The sequence below is a fragment of the Pinus tabuliformis genome, chromosome 2_1 (genome assembly GCF_031772625.1).
Source record: "Pinus tabuliformis cultivar Carrire ecotype Pingquan chromosome 2_1, CPIR1, whole genome shotgun sequence".
NCBI classification, from domain to species: Eukaryota; Viridiplantae; Streptophyta; class Pinopsida; order Pinales; family Pinaceae; genus Pinus; species Pinus tabuliformis.
The window spans coordinates 957,202,025-957,219,908 of NC_142299.1; the positions used below are offsets into that span (position 1 = coordinate 957,202,025).

At 37.4% G+C, this 17,884-nt stretch overlaps 1 protein-coding gene across 1 annotated transcript in view; it reads right to left on the bottom strand.

The window, feature by feature from the left end:
• Positions 1 to 3,740: 3,740 nt before the first annotated feature.
• LOC149203819 (uncharacterized) overlaps positions 3,741 to 17,884 on the bottom strand; it is a 49,931-nt gene continuing 35,787 nt past the window's right edge. The window contains 1 exon segment of the mRNA XM_089403574.1: positions 3,741 to 6,264. The gene's annotated coding sequence lies outside the window, so the exon portion shown is untranslated.

A 17,884-nucleotide genomic window follows, 5' to 3' on the forward strand; every position in this document is an offset into this window, starting at 1 on the left:
TCACCGCCCATACATAGATCAACATCACCACAGGGCAGAGAGCCCCTGATCACTGGTTTTTGTCTATTTTTGAGCATTGTTTATATTGATAACTTTGTATATATTATACAGGATATATTTATGACCCTGCATGGCATATGTACAGACCTATAATCAGGCTTCTATTTATTTGAATGAACACCCTAGGTGGTGAATCTAAACAGTATATAGTTTTTGACGAACCCTCACAATTTTGACTGAGCCCTCTGGGGCTAGACAGATATAGCATATGCAATCACATCTACAATATGTAATTTTTCAAAGTTAATGAAAGATTACGATTTTTCCAATTGAACATAACAAAAAAAAAAGGTCTGGTAGAGATGTCATTAGAACCACCCAAAAAAGTTAAAATATATATTGAAAACATAATAAAATGCCAAAAATTCATGATCTCCCTTCCCGAAATAAGCAACCATGCAAAATGAAACCTATATAACGCTTATAAATACCCATACCAACCACATTGTTGAAAAACAAACCTACTTTCTCAAATTTACCCTAAAACACCACCAAAACACAATTTTAATTTGTCCAAAACCACAACAAACCACAGATATTTCTCTTGGTTTCCCCTTGAATTTGTTGAAAGCACCAAAATAAAAGTATAAATTTCCAAATGTACAAATCTATTAAACAATATAGATAGGATCATCTTCAAAGTGTTTGAAATTCATCTTCACTGTCAAGATAACATAGAAATTACAATGATTGATTGTTGAAACAAGTGCAGATCCGTTGCGAGATTAAAAAAAAAACCCCTCCAATAATGTTTGTGCTCCAATTTCTACTTTAGTGACTTGAATTACATCACCATACAGTTGTATGTGTCCTCACATGTAAGGTGGTAGCTTGAATTTTCAACGGGGACTCAATTTCCAAATACCATTCAACAATACAATCATCACATGCAAATGAATTTCTCCTTTGACAACTTGTCCATACAACTTGGTCACTCTGTTTGGCAATTGTATCACCATAAGAATTAGTCCATACCATGTTTTTATTCAAAAAATAAAAATCGGACAAAAATCAAATTGATTACTTTTTCAACTAATCCAAAAGTCATTTTGACTCTTTGTGTGTTCCAATAGCAACCCTTCAAATTTGACTCTATTAACAGCAGTCCCTAGGTCTTCCCGCTCTCACAAACTCCATGCCTCTGACCTTAAATCAAATCAAACGCTTGCTTCACCTAATCTCAAAGTCAATTTGACTTTTTTGTTGTGCCATAACATCAAGCCCTCTATTTGACTTTAATATCTACTCTTACAATATCCATAGCTCTAACCAAGCTTTGATACCATCTCACAATAACACAGAAGTTGAACAAAAAAATAAATACCAAGGTTATTAAAAAGAGTTTTCATATTGCATTGATCAAATGAGTGAAACCCTTAAATGCTAGTTGAACTGATCCACTTTATGAGTGTGGGATAGACCAAGATATACATTAAACACAATACTTGAAACGATCGACTTATGAATGCGGAATACACCAAAATATACATTAAAACACTATTTATTAAGAATCTATTATCAGAATGACCATTACTAAACTCTCATTGAACATTGATCAAATGAGTGAAACACTTCAATACTAGCTGATTCAATCTACTTTATGAATGTGGAATAAACCAAGATATACATTAAAACACAATATTTATTAAGAATATAACATCGGATTGACCATTACTAATCTGACATTTACTTTTATGAAGAAAAGAACTAATTATGTTTTTTCAAAATGGATTTAACAGACTATTTGAAAGCAAAGGGATCCATTCATCATCAAAATGTCTGGCTTGGCTCGGAATCAGTGACATGTTTAAGAAATCAGTGTTTTGAACACTAAAAAGGAACTTGATAGGCAACCTCTTCATGACTTGTTGGACTCGTGGAGTGGAGATCGTCTTATAGAAAACATTTCGTTGATTTCAGTATCTTTATTTACTGGAGTCCAAAAAATGTTTTAGGAGATTTCGCTTTTACCCTTGGTCTCCCTTCTCTTCCATGGAACCAATTTCCGTATGTTAAAGGTACTCGCCAAAATTTGACATTTCCATTGGCCCGCTTGTAAGCTTACAATATATTATCTATAAGCATTATAGACAAGAAAGGAAATTCGTAACATAACTTGTATCTTTTTTTAATATAAAAAAATGACGTAGTGCAACAACAAAACATTTAGTGATCCAGCTTATAGTTCGGACTAACTCCATCTCATCATTAGAATTCTTCATAAACTTTATACCACTAAAGTTTAATGTCACTCAAATTATCCTAGTCATCATCAAAATACCTGCATTTCATTATAAATGTGGATCACTTTGTTTTATTGCCACTCAAATTATTGGTTACAGTCCTAACAGTCACAGCAGCCTCTGGCTATCAACCAGAATACTACCAGAAAACAAATTCAATTTTCTGAGGTATAAAGGATAAGTTCATCGCGAAATGCACTCTTCATTCTTTTAGAGATCTTTACAACATTCAAAGTTCAATGCCATCAAACAATTGAAACAGTCCACAATGTAGTTAAGATCACATTCTGTAGGATGCTAAAAATCCTAATACAAACTTTAACCACGTTTCACAATAAAAATATATTCCAAATGTTTATAATATATACATTAACAAATCCACCGGTTGGTACCAAAATGTTCTATTTTCCAAATGTTAACCCCGTGACTTCACCTACTAGAATTTAGTCAGTTTACTCGTGATGGTGTGTACAGACCTCTCAACTTAAGGTATGAGGTTCTTTCACAACTGCAAATCATGATTGTTAGATCGTTGTTATGTAATTAATACAGGTAAAATAGTTTATTTAACCACCTGCGTCCAACCACTGAAAAGGAAGAATTTCAGCTTTTGAATATGCAACATGCAATAACTGGACATTTGTAAAATTGAACATCACATGTAAGGGGAATCTTTCTCGTGAAAGGAAAGTTTCACAAGGAAGCCTACAGGTAAATACACGATGAGTAGATTTACGTCGAAACCCAGCAAAGAAAGACTATTATATGCTGCAAGTTAAATACCACTCCAAGCTCCATGGGAAAAATCTTTTGTGACTAAAGAGTGATGTAAATATCCGTCATAAAACAATGGAAACAATGGCTTCCCAGCTGGCTGCTATTGTTCCACTGATCCTAAAATAAGAAATGGATAACAAAGCATATACTTCACTACACTATAGAGGCACACATTCGGCAACCTTGAGTGTTGCCTTCAACCTCCATCAACTTTCTTAACATTTTTAAACCCCCTACATACTATCATAAAACGATGGAAACAATGGCTTCCCAGCTGCTGCAATTGTTCCACTGATCATGAATTGGATAGTAAAACATTTACTTCACTACAATGTGGGGGTGCACAACTTAGGCAACCTTGAGCGCTGCCTTAAACCTTCTTACAATTTTAAACCCCCTACACTAACTCTTCAATCACAGCCAACAAATCCTCGAAGTAGCGAAGTGATACAAGTGTAGAGAAAATATCCCAACATCTAGTTTTTATCAGACACAGAGCTAACAAAGTTATAGAATTTTGCACTACTAAACATAACGGTTCCTTCTGCTTCTTGATAATCCATTGTGTGTCATTCTTTGCAATAGCAAAATATATTGAACTGAGCATTTGTGTCTGGCGACATCGAATTTTAATTACGGTTGCACATTTTATTCAAGGCATCACAGAAAACATTTGTTTTTATTTGTCTTTACATAAATATATTATAAATAGGTATACCACATGTATAAAAGTGCCCGTCCTCTATTTAGCCTGTCTGTCAATTAGATGCAATCTCCCAAAAGATACCAAATTGTGATATGCAATTTCCTACAAATTTTGCAGGTGTGCCAGTGCAGTTGCATATCAGTGGCAAAGTATGAACGCAAAAAATCGACTCCTGAATTACCATGATGGTTATATGCAAAAGAAATTTAAACAAAGGCTTAGATTGAACATATTACATGACCCAAGAACATAAAGCCTTTCGACAACTGGAAAACGCTGCACCACCATCAAACTCAGATGAAACTGAAGCTGGCCTTAACCCATTTGCAATCCATGATGTATATTATAGCTTAAAGGCTGATGGGGAGAAGGAATTCGTCTTCCCGGTCAACCAAATAAAGGCACCGCAGAATATGCAGGGATGAAACAAGCTTTGCATTAATGCCAAGAAAGCATGTTATAAAGCCTCGAAAAGGAACACATAATATAAATGCAATAAGAACATTACTTATCATTTGGTTATTTACGTAAGTCTGCTTCTTTCTTCTCATGCAAGACTGATTCTAAGGAAGCCCCGTGAGCTTTTAATATAATTAGTGTTGTCACACAAAGATATCAAAAGGTTTACTTGAGAATTTATGCTCATACTGTTAGATATGAGGTTTAAAAACTAATCAACATGATAAATGGCACTACAGCACTGTTCAACCTTTTAAAGTTAGAAACCAACAGAGGAACAACCAGGTCATCCAAAGGAACAAATGTCAAACACAAACCAACCAATAATGCTATTGATAAGGTTACCACAACAGCTTAAATCATAGAAAGTGTGAGCTGATATGAGAGACGGCATACTTCCGAATTATTAAATGCTAGACTATTGCAGGTCTGTCTCCAGGTGAATCTGTCCTAAGACATGAACGAGTTTGTTTAAATTCAGGTTGGAAATAGGGTTTTAAGACAACCTTTGATAAATATAAAATTTTATCCCTATAATTGGATTAAGGATTGCCTGCTAATAACTAAACCTAAATCACTGCTCCACAACCTCAGGCTGAAAGTCCTTGCCGGATAGCAAATGGTTTCAGTTCAAGAGGTGAGAAAAAAATAATAAAGCAACCGCATCTCCCAAATTACAGCCTTGCTAAAATCCCATTGAGTTTAGGACCAACCAAAAATAAACCTGCAGCCTCGAATATGGGAAAAGACACCGCCGGCCCTTCTCAAGCCACTTCCTCTGGGGGATAGGGCACAGTCTCCTCTGGTATTGATTGCCCAGCTGAACTTGAAGGCCAAGGCACTGCTTGAGTTTGTACCATAGATGAATGGATTCAAGACACTAGTATAAGAGACCTGATAATGAGAAAGTCATTCCATAAGTCAGTCAGTTTTGACTGAAGAAAATGAGATGAAATACCTCACTATTTGTTTACCTCTAGAATCCATGTTAAGGGGTTTACAACCCCTGTAAATCAATGGCTAAGAGGACCTGCAATTTGATATCTATTTTGGTTCCTCCTTGCCTACAAGTTAAAAGCAGCATACTCTGTTTTTTTGGTTGAAAATGGACGTGCCTATATTTGAGGAAATGTTGTGTTTGTTTCCAACCATGCAGATGACAAGGGTGGTGCTGTCACTCTTATATTGCCAAAGTCAGCATCAGTTGTATTATATAGAATGGGTCCTAACCGTACAACTTGCTGGTTTGGGAAAACTTTGGATGTTGCTGAATCTAGATAGCTAGATGTTGCCGAATATGGAAAGCTGGATGTTGGTGAATCTTGAAAGCTGGATTCTTTGTCCAGCTAACATTTACATTTGAAATGATGTTGCAGAGCACAGCCTTTGGACACTGAACGGATAATGAGTTGCCAGATGCCCACTAGCTAGTAATGTAGTGACTTTAACATGATTGAAACCCATGACAACAAGGAACTACTAGTCATTCAAATCTCCTAGTGGGAATGTGCTATCTGAAAAGACCTCAACGTTAGACTGGACCTCTGCAATCCCAATAAATTTAGAATCCATGTCTCCTCTGAGTTACGGTTCACGTGTCAACTTTTAAAAAATGCAACTAGAGTGCTGTACAGACCTGACAGGACCCTGCTATTAGAGAAAATTATTTTTTCTGAAATCATGTGGGTAGGCATTTTTAAGTACTAATGGGGAAAATCGCCAATCCAACCATCAACCTATTGTTTTTTCCATCTCATGGGACGCTGAGAAAATGTACATTTAGAAATTGTGGTTATTACTTATGTCTCACACTCACATCCCGCTTGTGTTCAGTCTAACAAAAGAATCTGGAATTTATTGCCATCAGAAAGGGGAGATTAAAGGATGGATTACCTGACAGGGAGATGTTATCAACCTTCCTGCATGACTATGTGAGACAGATCGCCACCATCAATGAAAGCATCACAAAGCTGTTAAAGATGAGCTAGAACTGCTTCCTCAGAGGCTTCAACTCAAACCCTATGACAACAAAATTCAGTGTCAGGATGCCAATCTCAAACATGATTTACAAGTGGATGAAATGTAGAAGGTGCAGAAAGCCCAATTGCAAACCAAAATAGATGGATTAAAGTCAGGGGATAGGCGCACCAAATCCTTTTTAAAAGCCCTAATACCTAAAGATGCAAAGAATAAGATAGTTTCCCTGAAAGCAGCTGTGATGGTTGTACCACTAAGCAAAAAGATTTTAAAGAAAGAATTCACAAACCACTTAAGCTTCTTTTCCAATCCTAGAGATTTATTGAGGAAAGCAGGGCGGTCATGCATAGATACCCTTCATATCAATCCACCTTGCATTTCCCCAAAGCCTAAGATATGATGTGATCAAGAATGAACCATAGATGCCCTGACAATAACCTTAATGGAATTGGTTGTGAATACTATAAAGCAATGTGGGATCTTGTGTAACCTGACTTACTACCAAGATATATATAAAATATTCAAAAGCAATCATTGGGAGAATATAACAGAAAAGCCCCAACCCTGGAGAACCGAAGCTCATCACCAATCAATCATTAGCTACAAAGTCAGTGCATCCTTCATCATGTTGTCATGTGGGAAGGAACACAACGGACCTTGTTTATTAAGATTCATTGAAAAGGCCTATGACAAACTTGAATGGCACTTTCTCCTATTCATGCTCACACACCTATGTTTGGCCATTCTTAAAGGACTTGAAGCTTACTTTGTTGATGCTTCAACTTGCCTTTCTATCATCCAAGCAAATCATAGAATGATCCAATTGGATGCTAGAAGGCAACCACTTGTTCCATTGATTCTAAATGACTTCATACCTTGGAAATTCCACTATAGTTTGGCCATTTTTAAAGGAAATGAAGCTTATTTTATTGATGCCTCAACTTGCCTTTCCATCATCCAAGCCAAATCATAGAATGATCCAAGTGGATACTAGTAGAGACCCACCTGTTCCACTGATTCTAAATGGCCAAACATCTTGGCAGTTCTACTATAGCTGTTTGTTGCAAACTTATGGCATGCTTTCCAAGAATTTCATTTGCATCTTTGGCAGCATAGCCTAAACAATCTTTGATTGCCCTGCCAAACACATATAGCATGGATTAAGCTTTGTAACAGTCCAAGAAATGCACAAAACAGAATTTGCATATGTTATGGACAAAAGAATTTGACAAATCAACTAACCTCCTCAACGCAAGATCACTTTTGCCACACCATTTGCAAAGGTAAGTGTTTTAATTCTTTAGGGTTTTCAAAACTTAGGGCACCATACTTTTAAGTTAAAACCTAAGTTACCAGGAATCGGATCTGGATACGGCAGGAAAACCGCAAGTACAAACAATATAAATATAGTTTTATAATTTTAAAAACAAACTATTTATATAAAAATAATATAATTTATTATTATATATATGAAATATGTTACTATTAATGTATATTCAATATTTATTATCATGAATATAATTATTATATATATAATTAATATTTTAAATTAATAGTCTTATAATTAATGTATCATTTATAATTATTTAACCGTAATTATTTAGACAAGTTTAAATTAATAATTTCTTATTAGTAAGTTACTTTATAAACCATGTCACTTTAATAAACTTTACTTCTAATTAAACTTTACTTTTTAAGTTTTGAATGGTTGATAAAGTTCACATTTAATATAACTATGGCAGTTTATAAACATTACTTTTTATATATTTAAAATACCATGTTAGTTTAACACGTTACGTGTTTAATAGGTTACTTTAATATTTCTCGATATAACCTTACCTTTTACCTTTTGAATGGTGTATAAAGTTCACTTATAACCATGCCAAATGGTCATTGTTTACCAACATTAATTTTTATATATTTAAAAATCTATGCTGAAGCCTCATTTTTTAACTCTACAAAACAAAACCACAAGAGTTAAATCATCGAACTCTCCCGTAAGGTTTAGTCTCCTGTAAAGTTTATGTGAGGACATGTCGTAAAGTTTATCTAAGGACATGTTGACTGGAAGGAAATATACTTATGTGAGGACACGACTCATCACGAGGAAATGCCGAAATGCAGATATTGGCGGGAAGGTAAAGCCCAAAACGCTGATCCATCTGCCTGCAACAGCGAGATGATGGGAATTCGATTTTCAATTTTACATTAACCCTAACCGTTGAAAAAGCCTTCGCTGGCCGAGTAATCCATTTACCAGCGTGAAACCCAAAAAAATTCATTGTCTTGTCTATCCTACAGTCAACGAGTTGATGCAGGTAACACGGTGTTGTTGACCTGTCATCCATATGAATCCTGGGCGGATCCCAACGGATCCGGATCCAAATCTGTATCCGATCCAGGGATCCGCAGATCCAGCACCCAGGCCTGACGGATCAGGTAACTTAGGTTAAAACGCAGTTTTGGACTCTAGTAATGCCTTCTAGCAAATGAACATAGCTGACACATCTCCCATTAGAGATAAGTTACCACCAATCTAGCTACTTTGTATAGATTTGCATTTGATAGTTTCTTTTCTATGTCATGGCAAGACTTTGAACTTTATCAACAACATCTGCAAGCTTAGGTGACAAAATGGAGGAAAGCCTCCTCCTATAAACTTTAGACAAATGCCACGACCTCTGAAGGGCACACTATCATAGTTGTAAGACCAGGCCGGTCCAACTTGGATTCGGCCTGGTAGACCGAGCCAAACCCCTGCCCGGGCCAGGTCGGTCAAAAAATATCGGCCGAGCCCGTCTTAAACCAGCCGGCCTGGAAACTGAAAAATAGATTGCATAGTCCATCTATCTATTCCCTGTATAAATTGTCAGACTCTTTCCTTTTTTGCTGTAAATCAGTAATACACAATTCACTTAAAACTGTTTTACATTTGGCATGTTGAAATCAATAATGATGTCCATTGCACTATCCCAAATATTTGAACAATATTTGGTTGAATTTGTGATTAGGTTCTGCGCAAACTTCAAAGTTCAAGTTGCACAACCAATTATCTAGAGCAATCTGTGTTTTGAGTTTATCCTCTTTGGAAATCTGAATCCTCTTAATGCTAGCCGGAACCAATATATGTTTCACCTGCCAACTCTTTAATTTTTCAAATGCATCTTGTGCAATTTTCTGTTGAGACAATTTGTCTTTGACTATATTGGAGAATTCACTAAGAGCGATATGGTATTTCTGAAGCTGGCTTAACTTTTGGTAGAATTCCTCTTGAGACTCCTTTAACTGTTCATTTGATTTCAAAGCTTCTTTCTTCAGGAATTCTAGCCCTGACTGTTTGTCCTGTAATTCTCTGATCTGAATGAACAATTGATTCATTTTATTATCCTTTTCAACTATGATATCTGCAACTGTCTTTGCAGATGTCTCTTGTAGCCATGCATTTTCTTGTTTCAATCGTCTCTCAAGATATTCTTGCTCTTCCTGTTGTTGTTTGAGAAGGTTAATCTGTTGTTGATGTTTAAATTCACTAGGAGCTTTCTGCTGTTGCAACCTGTATTCAAGAGAATTGAATTTTTCTCCTTGGTTATGTGTTTTTGTTCTGATCTTTATATATTACATGTATTGGACAGTGCACCTCCCATGGCGGAAGAAAAGAGAAATGATGAAGCAAGAGACCATATCAAGTTGTTACTCAAGGAAGCCCCTTACACATAAAAGAAATGAGATAACGAAAAATTTTGCCTAGATCCTTTGACATCTACCAACAGTAAGAGAAACCTTCAAGCAACTATTTCGAAGGTATGACATCATTCAAGGTATAATTAAAATTTGCTGACACCATTCAAGTTATAATTAAACTTTGGCTAAGATAAATACAACAAATGCTTTGGAGCAATGTTAAAAAGAAATCAACATCAACCAAAAATCAATAAGGGTCCATAAAACATATTTCGGAAACATTGGTGAAAAAATCAGACAAAATTGGCAAACATTGAAAATACAAACTATATTCATTTTTTTCAAAATCAGGAAAAATCAGAAAAATTTGGGAAAAATCGACAAAAACCGAGAAAATCAGGAAAAAAATCAGGAAATATCGCCAAAGGAAAAAATAGTGATCGAAAATTTATCAACACTTCTTTGGAGAAATGGTTGAATCAACCAGAAAGCTATTACTCAATTCAAAAATTTCCTGACAATAGAAAGATCACCTTCACACTCCTTACATCCCTTTCCCACGTCAAAGGTTGGTGGGATAATTACTATGAAAGGCATGTCAAATATGACACTTGAACATTTAGGACAAAACCTACTACGACAACATTTCTTCATGCCCTCCAAGAGGAATTCTATTGTGTTGGAAACTATAATTACCAATCAATAGAGAAATTCTAAGGTCTAAAATGTGCCTCCTAAAGAAACTAATAAAACAATAATTTAAATAATTAAATAAGATTTGTGAATTATCAAAGGGATAGACAGAACTACTTTTTCTAATTATATTTTCGATTTATCTCCTCACAGGTTTAATTAAATTTTTGATGTAAGCCCTCATTGGATGCATTTTTTTATCAATCATATTCTTGATTTATCTCCTTAAAGTTAACTCAAATTTCAAATTTGTTGGATGTGAAACAAACAAGTGTCAAAACATGAAATTTGTGTAACTTATAAGGAGATAAGTCAAAAATATAATCTAAAATAGTTTTCTTTATTTCCCTACAAACTATCTACCCTTATGGTTGACATCATCATCTTGAATCCTATCGATTCTTCTCAAGTTAATGTTGAAGTTGATGTTAATAGCACATTTTTGTTTGATGCCCATTTTGACCTCAAATTTCCTCTAATGACACAATACGAACAACTCGGTGCTAGGAGAGAGGCCAAACAGAGAGGTCAATATCTTCCATACCTTGCACTTTAAGTTGCATATCAAACAGTTTGTGCAGCAATTTACTCTGAAGTACTGCAGTGGTCTGCACAAGTACATCCAAACAACGATGGAGTTCATTGACATTTCATCACTATAAGTCGCTTATCAATTGATCCAAGATACTCAAGCACCCCTCATTATCCAAGATCGTTTCTTCCGTGATGTATTCAGAATTGCATGAAAAAACACATATACATACCCTTAAAGAAGAGGAAAAATAAAGGCAACCATAGAGACAAAGAATATAAAGAGCTTGATAATAGAGTTTCTCCAATGTGGACTACGTCTCCGGGCCTTGCTTCAATAGTGGGGAGGCCTCTTCATTAATCTCAGATAAAATCAAATGAATACATGGCAAAACACATCTTATACCTCCAAATTTGGGGATGGCTTGAAAATAGGTTGTTCAAATCAAAAAACCGACTGCACCATCAGATTCCTAGCGAAAAGTAATGAAATTTGAGTATAAACTTGACCACTTTTTGTCATTGTGACCTATTAGCCTTTAGGGAATCTTTTATATTCCCCGTAGATTCCCCTGCAAAATATTCCTCTAAGATTCTTTCAAAAATGCGCCTGATCAAGGTTTCAATGCAACATTCCACTCACTAGGTTTTGCTTGTCTGACCATACGCCAGCACCGACAGTGAAATGGTTTGTATATATTTCACCCGGGATTGTTTACAACGTGCGCCACTTGGCGAGTTGTTTGGACGCTCTATTTGTTCGGTTGAGGTTTCGGGGTCAAACCCGCGGGCCTCCCCATGTTTGGTTGTTGGTTAGGATTGTTCATTGTTTTATTTGGGTCGTCACTCAAAGGGTACTCCTCGTTAGCGAGATAGAGATCGACTCCCACCAGTGCATTCAAAATTGGTGTGGCCATTGAGTGGGGTTTGGCGGGTCCACCTAGTTGGCGACCTGCCAAACCAGTAGTTATCCGTCGTTAAATATAGCTATGTCCACCATCTGGTCTGCCAAAACCAACGAAATCACCAAACTAACCTTTGCCAAATTGTTTGCTAACTTGCCTACCACACTTGGCCCAGTCGAAGCCTAACTAGCCAATCACGAGGTGCCACATGGCCCCCTGCGATTGGGCCAAGTGATGTCTCTCAATTGGGACTCATACAGCCAATCTAAGCCTGTCACATGTCACCTTCGTGTTGGCCCAAAATATTCCCTCTAATGTTTTTCATATTGCCACGTGGTAGCTTGTGGGGTGCCATGTGGCAGGTACACCTGCAAAACTTTTTACTATTTGGTAAAATCTTCAACAAGTTATAACTTTCACATACAATGTCGGGTTAAGGTGGCGTTCACATCATTGGATTCAAAATGACGAGCTATTCGATTTGAGATAGGATTTTCTTAGTTTTGAGGACTTCAAAAATTTGGCCTTTTAAGATCCTCCTAGACCATTCCTCCCCACTAAAAAGCTTTTGGTCCCCCAAAAGCATGAACAGTATTACCATCTTGCCCTGCATAACAAATGTCTTTGAAATGCCATACTTTCTTCTCCTTCCCCTTTGTACTTCGGATTCTGAAGTAATGAAACCGACACTTGCATCCATATGCAAACCTGTAGTTACCAATACAAGTCCATTTTGCAAGACTCAAACACAACCCATACTTGCCAAGAGTTTATAACACACTCATGGTCAAGTTTACATTAGAAACCAAACCCTTCGTTATCCAACTAAAAGGCCAAAATATCACCATGTTGCATTCATAAGTAATGGAAAACACTTCACCACTTTTACAAACATTTTCGCAACATGTGATTTACAAATGTGGCCATGCTCAACTACTTAAAAATGTTCCCCATCTCTTACCCAACCAGGTTAATGGGTCTTCTTCCTGTAGTTGATTCTCTTGTTGAACAACTTCACCAGTTGGTTCCTTTGCAGGTGCTTTTTGGTCCCTCTTGAGACACAACTCTAGATGGAGCTCCCAACATGTAGCTCTATGATGTCCACTCTTGTTGCAATGGCTGCAATTGTTCTTCCTCCTCCAGACTTTCTTGACCTTCTTTGAACGACTGTCTCTAGTGCGGCTCTGACGAGGAGAGCTTGCCTTAGCTCTTCCTTTACATTAGAAACCAAACCCTTCGTTATCCAAATAAAAGGCCAAAATATCACCATGTTGCATTCATAAGTGATGGCAAACACTTCACCGCTTTTACAAACATTTTCACAACATGTGATTTACAAATGTGGCCATGCTCAACTACTTAAAAATGTTCGTCATATCTTACCCGACCAGGTTATCTCTAGTGCAACTTTGACGCAGAGAGCTTGACTTAGCTCTTCCTTTGGAATTCTCACTATCACTAGAATATTGTGATGTGCTCTCAACATCTGTCGCTATCTCGGACTTGTCACTTGAAAACTCTCCTGTCTTTGTCTTGGAGAATGTCCCATCTTCCTTGACATAGCCTAGTCCTACATATCGAGATAATTCCACCGCTTGGATGGGATTTATAATGCCTTGGCCCTTAACTCCTAGGTCCTTGCCTTCATATCACATTTTCTTCATGAGCTTCGAACCAATCCCTGTGGCATGTCTTTCAAGAGAACCAAAATCATCATCATAAAGAGAACATGAAACCGAAGAATCATTGTTTACCTTTGAAGCATGTGATGATGGCTTCGATAAGCCTTCGTTGTGCTTCAACTTTTCCAAGGCCTCTTTTGCGGATTGTAGTTGAAATTGCAATCCCTGCTTCTCCTCTTTTGCTTCTCGTAGAATTCTTCTCAATTCAGCATTCTTTGCTTGAATGCTTTCGTCGATCTCCTCAAGTTCTTGGAGCCATGCAGTCTTTGGTGCTCTTCTCATCTTTGGCACAACACTTGCTGCAATTTTTGTCTTATTGCCAGAATCAAAACCCGAGTCAATTGGTCCATCACCTGCAATCCCAAGGGTTGTGATCTTCATCTCATTGCCTGAATCAAAACCCAGGTCAATTGGTCCAATACCTGCAAATCCAACAACTACGACCTTCACCTCATCTTGTGAATCGAATTCATGGTCTTGTTGCACGATAGCAACCATCCAGAAATGCTCCTCATCATGCCTCTCTTTCTCACAATGAGTGCAAAAGGGTTTTGCTTCCTTTTTCCTTATTGTCGCTATATTCTTCGCACGATTGTCTTGTTCATACTTTCCCCTGCTTTCAAGGTGAATGGCTTTCACACTAGCCGAATCAAGAGTAGTGGGTTCAAACAATAACAAAGTATTTCAGGGATAATCATGTAAAGAAACAATATACTTCATCAAAGTATCAAGTGAATCTAAAGGAATGCCCAATCCCAAAGCTTGTTTCCTAAATTCCTCTGTGAAACTTTAAACATCTTGACCTTTGCCTTGTTTCAAATGTTGTCATTCTACCATAACTTTCTGCCAATATGCTAATGGATAAAATTGTCCTTTTAAAGCATAAACAAGTTCAAAACAAGAAGAAACGAGATTACCCACATGCTTGCTACCTTTCTAAAGTTTGCTTTCCCACCATATGAGAGCAGTGCCTCCCAATCGAAGAGATGTTAACTGAATCTTGGCCTGGTCTTCTTCAATCTACTGAATCTGGCAATACACTTCAATCTATTTGATCCAATTATTGAGCTTTTCTGCATTAGACACTCTGTTAATCATAGGAGAATCAAATTTTACATCCAACTTTAAAAAAGGCTTTTTTGAAGCATTTCTATGTTGCTTGTTAGAATGATGGGAATGTGATGACAAAGAAAAAGAGCTTTCGCTAGAAGAAGGAGACAGAGGTTTAGGAGGTTCTCCTCCATTTTCTTGGTTTACCGAAGCATGATCCTTTACTTTCCCTTCCTTCTTTTCCTTCTTGATCATTTTCCTCTCGTAATCTACAAAAAATTTGTCTACCTTATTTGCCATGGTGTAAAAATCTTTACAGAAAGTTTGCTCATTCTCAGTATCAACCTCATCATCTTCCATTTTCCTTCTTCCTGTTGCACACCGCACCTCTCGATCAAAGGACTTAACCTTCACCCTTTTGGAGCTTGTTCATGGTTATCATTCACACTCGCAATTCACAACAGCAAGAAGACCGCTCTGATACCAAACTTGATCCGGGATACTCAAGCACCCCTCATTATCCAAGATCACTTCCTCGGTGATGTATTCAAATTGCATGAAAAACCACATATGCATACCTTAAATAAGAGGAAAAATAAAGGCAACCATAGAGACAAAGAACACAGAGATTTATAATGGAGCTCTTCCAATGTGGACAACGTCTCTAAGCCCTGCTTCAATAGTGGGGAGGACTCTTCATTAATCTTAGCAAAGATCAAATGAATACATGGCAAAATACATCTTATACCTCCAAATCTAGGGATGGCCTGAAAATGGGCTGCTCAAATTGGAACACTAATTACATCATCAGATTCCTAGCGAAAAATCGTGAAATTTGAGCATAAACTCAACCACTTTTTGTCATTGTGACCTCTGAGCCTCTAGGGAATCTTTTATATTACCCATAGATTCCCCAGCAAAATATTCCTTTGAGATTCTGTCAAAAAACGCACACGATAAAGGTTTCAGTGCAACATTCCACTCACTGGGTTCTGCTTGTCCAACCATACCCTGGTGCCCAGTGAAATAGTTTATATATATTTCGCCCGACGTTGTTTACAATGTGCGCCAACTAGCGCGTTGGTTGGACACTCTGTTTGGTGGTTGGAGGTCATGAGGTCAAACCTGCAAGCCTCCCCTAGTTTGGTTGTTGGTTACTATTGTTCGTTGTTTTATTTGGGCCATCAATCGGCCAGTACTCTGTGCTAGTGGGTTTGACTCCCGCCAACCCATTCAAAATTGATGTGGCCATTGAGTAGGGTTTGGCGAGTCCACCAAGTTGGCGACCCGCTAACCCAATAGTTATCCATTGTTAAATATAGCTATGTTTGCCACTTGTTCGCCATCTCGTCCGCCAAAACCAACGGAACCGCCAAAGTAACCTTCGCCAAATTCCCTACTAACTTGCCTACAAAAGATGGCCAAGTCTAGGCTCCACTGGCCAATCACAGGCTGACACATGGTGCACTATGATTGGGCCAAGTGGTGTCCCTCAATTGGGCCTTGTCGGCCAATCTAATCCCACCACATGTCACCTCTGAGTTGGCCCAAAATATTCCCTTTGACGTTGTTTGTGCTACCACATGGCAGCCAGTAGTAGTGCCTTGTGGCAAGTACACCTTCAAAAAATTTATTGTTTGGTGACAACTTTAGGGGGCTATAACTTTCACATACGGTGTCAGATTGAAGTGGCGGTTGTGTTGTTGGATTCAGAAGGATGAGCTCTTCAATTTGAGATAGGTTTTGTTGATTTTTGAGGACTTCATAAATTTGGCCTTTTAGGATCCTCCTAGATCATCAATAAGTTGTCAAAATCAAGCAAATGAATAACTCAAATTTTGGGCTTGCAAATCCACCATAGCAAAAGCATCGTAGAAGTGGTCATAACTCACAAAACAAATGATAGACTAAGGATAGCCAACCTCAAGACAGCCAATCCAAGTTGCATGCAAACAAGGTTAACAAGAAGTCAAAGAAAGACACTAAAAAGCAATGATTTCAACAAAAGCCACTGGTACAACACTAACAAATGTTACTCAAAGCAGTCATCATTGGCCCAACTCAAATCCTCAAAAGCTAACTCTAGCTCAAACTCTAACTCAAAGCAATATAAGGGGAAATGGATCATCGATAGGAAACCCAAGGATACCACCATAACCTAACCAAAAGAGTCAAAACAAAACAAGGAAGGTGAGTGCCTCTTACAATCATGGATGTGGGTGAAGGGTCATCCACTATATTTCATCGTATAGAATGATAGCCAAAAGAACCTAATCTTTGTTGAGGCCATCAAAAGGTTGAAGTTTGTTGACAACTCCAATGGTACTTCCAACTACCATAGTTTCCTTGATCTCGCCGAAGCAATGCAAGGAAGTAATCTTTTAAATTAGGGGATTTGTCCTCTTCATGATTTGATCAAAAGGTGAATGAAAGATCGTTATGACCAACACAGCCTCTAGAAATGGTCCCTCCGCGCAACAAATGCAAGTGGACAAGATAGTGGAAGAATACAAAGATATCGTTCCTTTTGCCCACAAAGGTTCCTTTGCATGGTTGAGTCAAGCATTAAACTAATTTGATGGCTACTAGTCCTTTACCTAATGACCCAATATGTGAATGATATCTTTCAAGGAATGAAGAAATCAAACATCATATTCAAGAGGATATACAAAAAAAATGGCATTCCACCAACCTCCTCAACATATGGGAGACCAATTGTGTTGGTGCAAAAGAAGCATCAAGAATGGTGATTTTGTATTGATTACAAAGCTTTGAACAAAATCACAATCAGGAACCGATATCCAATCGATTGAATTGACAACCTTATAGATCAACTCAAGTGCACCAAGTTTTTAGTAACACTAAATTGAAGTCAAGCTACCACCAAGTTCCAATTAAGCAAATTGATGTATGGCAAACAAACTTCAAGTCTGAAGAAGTGCATTTTCAAGTGGTTGGTCATGCCTTTTGATTTGACTAAGACTCCAACAACATTCATGAGAATGATGAACTATATCTTGCAGTCATTCACAAATTCTTTTGCGGTCATGTATTTGGATGATATCTAGATATTCGACAAAAATTGGCTAGAACATTTCTAGCACATTCAACAAACCCTAT